This window comes from Anguilla anguilla, chromosome 1 (assembly GCF_013347855.1).
Source record: "Anguilla anguilla isolate fAngAng1 chromosome 1, fAngAng1.pri, whole genome shotgun sequence".
NCBI lineage: Eukaryota > Metazoa > Chordata > Actinopteri > Anguilliformes > Anguillidae > Anguilla > Anguilla anguilla.
The window spans coordinates 59,060,577-59,070,100 of NC_049201.1; the positions used below are offsets into that span (position 1 = coordinate 59,060,577).

Sequence of the window (9,524 nt, forward strand, 5' to 3'; positions counted from 1 at the left end):
AGGTCTCTGCCAGACCCTGACGCCCACTGTCCCTGTGTGAGCGTGAATGCTGGCAGGCCAGAAACGTATTTATTCTGTACGATTAGCAAGCATGCCAGCTGAAATAAGCACAACCACCTCCTTAAAAGCGCAGTTCTGCGCCTCCCACATTTAGCCTTTCGTTTGCAGTCTGCCGCTGCAGAGTACAGTCCCGAGCCCACAGCAGAAAACCCGGACGCAGGCCTGACAAAGTGCGCTGCTCCTCCAACTCTCCCGTTCCCATCTGGCCTGCGAAGCGCTCTTTAAATACGCGAGCGGCGGAGAGCGCCGCTGCTAACAGACGGGCGCGTAGCCGGAGCAGACACCCGAGGAGGCGAGCCTCGCGCCGCTCAGCCAATCCCACGCGCCGGGGCTGCTCCGCACCCGACGCGTCCGAGAACATCTGCCGCTCCGTTTCGGGCCACCAGCGCATCGGCCGTGTTTAATATCGATTCGCAGCGGCGGGAACGCGGCTGAAGAAAGCCGCGAGCGGAAATATCGCAGATGCGTCAGGAACGGCGTGAAAGCAGCTCGGGCCGCATTAATTATCCTCCGTGTGTTTACCACTGGGTTTGTGGGGGGCTGACGACACAGCTAGCTGACTGTGAGCACTATGAGCACCTCCTAGCGCTAAACTAAAATAGAGCCTAAACCTCTCAGAACTCTGAAACGATCCCAGCTTTGAAAGAGACTTCAAAATACACCAAAGAATACAAAAGTTTTACTGATCAGCTTCATTGCTTAAGGTTACCTTCTCATTGTTGAAATAAAAAGGGGGAAAAAAGGCCACCTGTTCTGCGATTAACTGTGCCAAAATTAAATGCAATGAACTCAAAGCACATCGGTATGTTATTCACAACGCACCTTTATCACACCTTAAAAACGCAAAAACTGAACACATGCTGGAATGTAATGTGTTTCCCTCTCAAGCACACTGCATATGCTCTCCTTTTTCCACATATTCCTCTCAAAAACTCAAAAATATACTGGCCAAATGATGCTGAATATGGCCACACAAACTGCAAAAAAGTTTGCAGTTTGTGCAGTTACACGACAGCTACAATTCAAGTTCAACTCACATGTGTGATTCCACCTCCAACCAGCATTAAGCACAAATCATAGGCAGAGCAGTCTTGTACAGTGACTACAGAATTGGCTATAGCCTACATTTCAGCACTTCAAAATTGGGGGAAAGCTCCAGTTCTCCTTCCTATGTTAGCCTAGTTAAATTGTGCAAAACATGACTCGAAAGTTGTCTTTTAAAGTTTGCTAAATTATAGAATCTTACCACTACCAGCCACTAGGGGCAGTAGACATGGGTCCTTCAACCCCAGACTGGCAGGCTGGGCCCAGATATTTAGGTCAGTGCTCTGAGGTTTGAATCTTGAAGGCTGTACAGTGTTTCAATGCACACCCATTTAAAAGCAAAGCGCCCAACAGCAAGCGTGTCGGATTATACAGCCACACTGCAGCAAATCGCATGCAAGGTAGTGCAGGACATTAGCAAGGCCCACAAATCACAGCTCACTCTGCTCCTGCACCATGTACATATCCTCAGCTCTCTGCCCAGGACTACTGGCCATTTGATGACGAGCTGATGTAGCCTAATTATTTATTAAGAATGACCCAGTTCCTTGTAATTCATAAACTTCCCTGTAATTACAAACGCTTTTGTATTGGTGCTGTTGCCCACACAGCAACAACTTCACGAACTTAGCAAATCGATGGCTGTGGAATGAATCAGCTTACGTAACGACACAATTGCATCTACACACAGCCAGGGGCGCTTTTTAGGGATAAATGAAGGCTTCTACAACGATGCTTATAAAACAGTGATCACTGAAGCACATGGCCCTACTATTTTCTCAAGGTTATGCTCCATTTCTGGAGGGAAAAAAATTCAACCACACCAGAATAGGTTATTACATAAAACATCCACACATTCCTCATATTTGGATATAGATTCCCAAGTTTATGTCACTCGATCTTCAACAGTGATCAACTAAAAAAAACTGCCTTATTGTGAGCACAGACTTGGACATCTTGCAAATGAACTCATAAATTCACTATTTACAAATAAGTGTTTTCCCACTTTGCCCATGACAGCCATGTAAAAGAGCTCCACTTCCATTCACACTCCACTCAGCTCCACTCCTCTGCATCCCTGCAGCTCTGCTACAGCAGCTGACAGCTGCAAGCCCGTCCTAACCCCACTGTCTGTGTTTGGGACGTTACTATTCATTCATCTCTCAGCCAATTAGAGCAGCGGAAACACCCGGCGGCCCGTCTGCATGCGTCAGTCGCGCGCGCTGCAGCGAGCGGCTGCTGAAGCGCTAACTCCAGGAAGGTGTGGGCCCCGCTTCGGCCAGCGCTGCTGTTTTATTAGGCCGCAGGGACAGCCGGGGCCCCGGGAGAGGAGCGCCGCTGGGGACTCTGGGAGAACGGGCCTCGGACTGAACGCGTTCCTCAACAGCGCTTTCCACACCGCCGCTCCGCTGCTGCAGCACACTGACCATTTACTAGCCTGTTGCTTCCAGCGTACATCAGCCGGCGGCGCCCCTCCGCAGGTCAGCCGTCTGGGCAACCCTGAGACGAAACCAGGCGAAACTACGGGTTCGTTTACTGCGTTAAACCACGCACCAATTAACCGGACAAAATGCATCTGGGTGTGCCGCAGACAGGACGCCAGTTTAAGGGCCTTGCAGGGGCCCCACCCAAACACAGAGAGGAGCAGGCGAAGACGTCTCTCACCGCTCTCCTGGGCACAGACGGGTAAGCAGCGTTCACAGCCACGTTTGTCCCAGTCCTAATTCAGCGATCAACTGAATACGCACGTACACGACAAAATTACGCTTCAAAAATAACTATCTACAATACAGTCCCAGATGCCTCAAGTACCCAATAAACAGAAGGCAACGAAAATCAAGGCAATTAAATATGAAGACTAATAATGTTGTCAACATGAGATGGAGCTTGCTTAAACCTGACCCACGTGCAAGGCCCTTACTTGACAAATGGGATGCATTATAACAGCTGCCCATTCTGTGGGTATCGTGACAACCATTCAGTATCCCAAGCAGCTAGGCTACCCAGACACTGAACTCAGTGAGGTCATTCAGACAGCGCCCCGTGACCATGGCAACAGCAGAATGTGCCTTGTCAGCATAAAGGGCCCCAACAGCGAACTGCCAGGATCTTACTCCACAGGCCACAGCATAAACATACCACGTGAGCTCCTTCACACACACACACACACACACCCCTCACAGAGTGAGATCCACCCACTCTACTGGCCAGCCTAGACAGAATGTACTCCTGTTCAGTTCCTCTGCTCTAAACATGAATTAATCCCACCAATGGCAGCTGTCATGGTTAAACACTTGTAACCTAAAGGTTTCAAGTTTAAGTCCCAGCAAAGCACCCCTGACTTACCCTTGAGCAAGGTACCTCACCTGCTTCAGTATGAATAACTGCATAAATGGACAGGCTAATGCATAAAACATACCATGCGCAAGTCGTCTTGGACAAGGGCCTCCCTCAGTCAAAGAAAAAACGAACAAACTGAGTCTAACCAAGCAGACACCAGACCAGATGCAGGTTCCACTGAGGAAAATACCTTCTCCCAGCATTCATCAGCTGATTTGTATAGACACTGGAATCACAATGGATGAATGTTCACAGCAACTTTTTACATTTAGCAAATTGGCTAGTTTGAAAATTATAGCAGTCTGTCATAACGAAAAATGCACGACAGGAATAAAGACTTTTCATCAGCATGCTGTCTGTTCCAGCCACTGGTCCAGAGAAACCACAGTCCGGCTCAAATTCCAAGCCCACCATGGTGGGGATTTCAATAACAATTTGATGTCATTCAGTCAACCCATTTCATTATGTTAAGGCACATCTGCCCACAGCTTATTGTTAGCGACGTTTTCGCTAAATCAGGGCAGCCAACTGTGACTTTAGCATTCAAAACCAAATTAAATTGAGAAGTCAACCGAGGAGCAGAAGCCCAAAAACCTGGCGGCAAGACACTGCATGACTGCACGCCACCACTTGTGCTCTAAAGCAGAGTGTGCGAATTAAAAGGCAAACCAATTAAAAAGGCTTACAATCAGATTACATTTTTTACTGAGTATTCTTGAAGCCCCTTGTTCAGACACTAAACCAGAAGCAGCAGCCTAAGAATGCCCAGGCTAAACTAAACCACAACGTATTAGCCTATATAAACCCACGTCAGAAAGCATATTTTTCACTTGGATCCCAACAATCATTGGGTTAAATGGATCAATAAACAAATGAGCTACATCATTACTTAAGTGATTATACATTGATATTCAAATAGTACATTACATGTTAATTCTTACCCCATGTATCCACCACCTGAAAACAAGGGTAACTTCTTTAAACAAAAATAAACTCTGATTTCCAGAGTGCCTTTATTAACAGTCATTTAAGATTAAGTGTGGGTAGGATTTTTTTTATTTTTAATTATTATTTGTTTAAGTGCCTGGCCCTTCCGTTGCAGTACAAAATAAAAATGATTTTAGGGAACGAAAAACAGTCCGATTACTATTAAACTATATACACAAGAAAATAATGCTTTATAGATTCAGCAGCCTTCTCCAATGCACTGTTGAAAAGCTGTAGCTTTCGCCAGTGCTGAAAAACAACCCGTATCATCTGGACTAAAGCCAAATGTGCAACATTTTAATATTCAAATTCCTGATTACATTTTTAAATGAATGATGAGAAAACCAGACGTACTGTTTTTACGTCTTTACATACTTTACAGAACAGGTGTTACGAACTAACAAAATTAAACTTCGCTTCGGCAGTTCGACTCATGAGCGAAATGAAATTAGAGCACATATTTATAACCGATTGACACGAGCATCCTCACACAAAAAGCTCCACGGGCGGCCCCGAAAAATTAGTCAGAATAGACCGCAAATATCAAGAGCGTGTCGCACTGAGGGAGCGTCTTCCTGGGGCTCAGCCCTCCTCCAGTCCATCTGGGCTGATGGGAGTGAAGGGAGCTCACACATCCAGAGAGGACAGCAGCCAGATGCAGCCGGCCTGCCCATTCAGGACTCTAAGCACTGAGCCAAGAGCTCAATACTGCAATTACAGCTGTTTGAATTTTGGCCTGTCTGAATACAACCTTGGGATGCACAATTGTAGGCAATGACTGAAACAGTTAATTGAACTAATCAATTAAGTTATATTGCAAAAAATTATTTCAGTTATGAATCCCTATAATTATTTAAGGGCCTAACTGTTTCCCCCAAAGTGTCCGTCAATCAATGAGCACTGCTGATTTAGGGGAAATGACTGGAAGAGTGCAGCTGCTGTGGGTAAATGGGTGCCCTTGTCCAAACATATTTATTTGAATGTTTTTCAGGTGGGTTGGCATCCAACAGGACATACTTGCTTAAAGCCAAACTAACAACCTGAAATACTGGGAAGGTTGTCAGTAATGCTGAGATCCTTCGACGTCTTTACATTATTAAGTGTTGTTTCAAATGACAATGTTTTCACAGACCACACAAAAAATGGACAAGAGTAATCAAAAACATAGTATAGCTAGCCTACAGCCCCATTGTAGACCCATCTCTGCACAACCTCCCCCACCTGAATTAACATGCTAAATGTGATTACATAGAAACCAAAAGCCAAGTTTAACAAATCTCTTAAATGAATACCAGAAAACCTATGATACATAACATATAGACACACCAGAGGTCCCACCCATACACGTTACTTTTATGCAAGACATTGGCCTATGTTGAGGCACATCAAAACTGGATTTATAAACCAAGCAGAAACATCCCATTGCAGAGGCAGACACTTCAGAAGGCAGATCGCATGGAGTGAATTCTAACCAGGTTACGACACTGAAAGTTCACAATCATATGAAACTACTTAAGATCATGTACACTGACCGAATTCCAATTCTAAGACCAACAGGCACCCCTGGAAAATTCAATGATAGGCATCCTCTGCCATATATCCAAGTGTTGGGGGCTGAACAAACATGATAGACAAACTTCCCAGTGAGGTGGATATAGCACCACACCATGTCAATTTCCCAAAATCCTGCCTCCTATTTGGATGCAGGAGAATACGTTTTCAAGGTGAATCAACGTGTGCGTTTGTTTATTCACCCCCAACCATGAAAAATGACCAGAGACGCGTTCGGAAGTGTGCACATGCATTACCAGTAGAGGAAAACACTGCCGAGCTAATGCAAAGCATCTTCCTAAACACAAAAAGCATCTCAGGAGGACTGTGGCTTATAAATATGAATGAACCGCGTGAATAAATCACACCACAAAAGAAATGACCGTGCAATGACAAAACATCAGAACGACGCAATGAGTTTTACTTGATGGAATTTACTAAATGACTTAAGATCGCGCAGTGCTGTGACATTTCCTTGCAAGAGATGCGCACGTCTATGCAACGACTACGCTTACCTTCCACCTCCAATAACAGCATGGCACCATAATATTTAACTAATTTCACCTCACGGAAAAACTGAGTGTAACACGGCAAGGCACTTATTGGCATTTAATCACGCGATGCGATGAAGTCATAAATTACAGGAAATTTAACCCATTCACATTTTCCAACTTGCCCACGGTTTAGGAAGTTTCTTGATACTGTTATTAGCTTTACCACTATGCGACAAGTATCCGGCTACTCGGAGGAAGGGGGAAAGTGTTCACGGGTATTTCCAGGGCAGTCTCTATATTATTTAGTGTATCGAGCTTTAGAGAAAATCAAAGTCAGCTTCCTCCACCTCCCCGCCCCCACAAGCAGGTCGCGATTTCGCAGCTTGGCTTTCCACGGCTCGATCTAGCATAGCAAACATGACTCGGGTTTCACCCCGACTCCTCCTCAACTTCCTTTGAATCACAACGGTTGAGGAATTCGTCGGGACTTGGGCCTTTGTTTGGGTGGGAAGGAGAAAAACAGGGGATTTATTCCTGCCCAATTGGAAGTGCTGAATAACGTTACTAAGTCAAGCAATCGATGTTTTAACCACTAAACTTAAGCGTTTTAACAAACTAATAACATGTTAGCAACCGCTTGTAGCCAGATCTCCAACATAGATAAAATATCAGCCAGCTAGCATTAGATAGATTGTCTATAGCCAAGTTAGCCGGATACACATTCTTAGCAGTAGTTCGCCAAATACTAAATGTGGACAGGGCCTGGGCAACATATAACAGCTAAACTCTGACCAGACACTAAACGCAATGTATTGAACTCGATAATACATTTGATTTCCTTCTATTAGCGCCAGTATATGTTAGCGCTTATTTATTTTGCAACTACACACCAAGTCCATATGAACAGTATAGCAAGTCAGCAATCGCTACTTAATTATGCCAACTATTAAGATACCGAACATAAGGTCTCAATTCCTACAAAACCAATCGCATGCTAGCTAGGCAGCTACGTTGCCTTGCTAACGTAGCGGACTGATCACAGTTAGATAGCTAACACAGTTAGCTAACGTAGTAAGGGTCCCGAGCTCTGTCCTGCAGGCGATAGCGAGCTAGCGAAGTTTATGTTTTAAAATGTTACTGTTAACTAGCTATAATTATAGTGCAAACCCCACAACTGGATACAGACGAGTCACATATGGTGAGCAACTTTACCTGCAGAAATACCAGCTACCTTTACGAAGCGTTGCCCCTCAGTTCACATAAAAATGAATATCAGTTTTATATCCAACAGCACCGGTTGAAAAAATTTACGGAGATTAAATTTCTATGTAAGACCCAACATACCTGAGACCAAACGATATCTCCGTCTTCCTTGTCAATGATGTTTAACCAATGGCGCGGAGAGTGCTTGACAGAAACGTGTAACCCACCCTCTAGAAAAGCAAAAACTAGCTAGCTACACTCCCCCACCAAGATACGTACACAGCGTGCCCAAAGGAAATGGGGAGAATCAAAATGGCGTCCTCGCGAGTGAGAGTTCTTATACCAACTATGTGGCCAGTGTATTCTTCCGCTGTCAGGAAAAATAGATACAATATATTTGGATAGACATTGATCCAAAGTAAAATTACCAATGAATCTATTCTGATGCAAATATATATAATAAAAACAATAATTATAAATTGGGCCAGTGTTCGCTAACATTGATAAAAAGTTTGTTAGAATCTGGAGTGGCGCGTATGAATATCTTTGATCCGATGACGACGATATGTAGGCTATTCATTAGGTTGGAATGTGAGTGTTTTTCTGAGAAGGATGTGGGGAGCGGAGCGAGGCCGGGGAAAGGTGCGGGGATTTGTTGTGTTGGTGAACTGCGTGGGTCCGAGTATAGGTTTGGACAGTGTCTTTGTGCTGTGACTTAAATGTGCTGCACGTATACTGCTTCGCAACCAACATGTAGTTGCAAAAAATCTCTGTTGTATTGCGTAATGGGTATGGGAAATATATTTTTGAAACACTACTACAGCAATTAACAACAAACTACTGAAACACATTTTATTTACTTATTGGCGGTCACATGTTTTTTTTCATTGAATAACATAATTCTTGTGGCTTGAGTTCGATTATGCTGTCAAATCAACTATGAATGAAAACAGATAATGAAGTAGCCTAGGCTACTGTGGATACCTCGTTGAAATTGTAGGCTACTGAAAGCAACAAGCCCTTCGTGACACGGAGATCTGTTGTTGGACTTGATGTGTTGAATATTTGGCTGAGCTATTCATTCAACTGTTTGTTTTTTCACCTGAAAAGATTAGCCGCAGTGTCAAATACTATCTTCCTCACTTACTATCACCGGAAATTCTGTTCTGATTTGCTAAAAATGTATATGAAGGTGGAAATTGTATGTACATTCCTTGCATATAAATGTATAGCCTGTGGAAAATGTAAGGGGAACATGGCATTCTGTAGTGCCTACTTGAGTCCTCTATATTTAGAACAGAATGAGACATGGGTATGCTGATGGCTATGTGGCGCGATATGATGTTCATTCCTCAGACCCAGCGAACAGTTCGTTTCATTCATGCCCATGCTAACAAAAGTGTGAAAAGCCAGTCAGTTGTCTTTAACGAATTTTTTTTTTTTAAAGAAGCTAATCCTTGGCCCCAGCAATTAACCTTGTTGTTAATTAATGGAATTTTCTTCCAAGAACACATTTTAACATTTTGTCACGTCATGTCCTCTTTCTCCTAACAGATAATCGCAGCTCAACTAGCCTCTTCTTAGGTTAAAACGACGCCTATAGGTTTTTATTCTGTTTCTAATTGTATTGTTTCTTTTCTTTTCATATTACATTTCCCTTTTATAGGCTACCTGTTGTAAGCTTGACTTGACTGCTAACACTGTAATGCATTCCATGAAGGTCACTGATATTTCGTTTAAGAGTGACATTTTAAGATTTGAGGTTTAAGAGGTTTGGCGTATTAATTTACATTATTCTGGCCACACGTAAAATATTATCACCACGCAGAAATGTACAGATTTCTG

The 9,524-nt window shown here is 43.7% G+C and overlaps 1 protein-coding gene across 1 annotated transcript in view; it reads right to left on the reverse strand.

The window, feature by feature from the left end:
* The window catches only part of ctnnb1 (catenin (cadherin-associated protein), beta 1), a 19,591-nt gene extending 11,596 nt beyond the window's left edge, over positions 1 to 7,995 (reverse strand). Inside the window, exon 1 of the mRNA XM_035413396.1 lies at positions 7,821 to 7,995. The gene's annotated coding sequence lies outside the window, so the exon portion shown is untranslated. The remainder of the gene's footprint in view (positions 1 to 7,820) is intronic.
* Between the last annotated feature and the right edge of the window lie 1,529 nt (positions 7,996 to 9,524).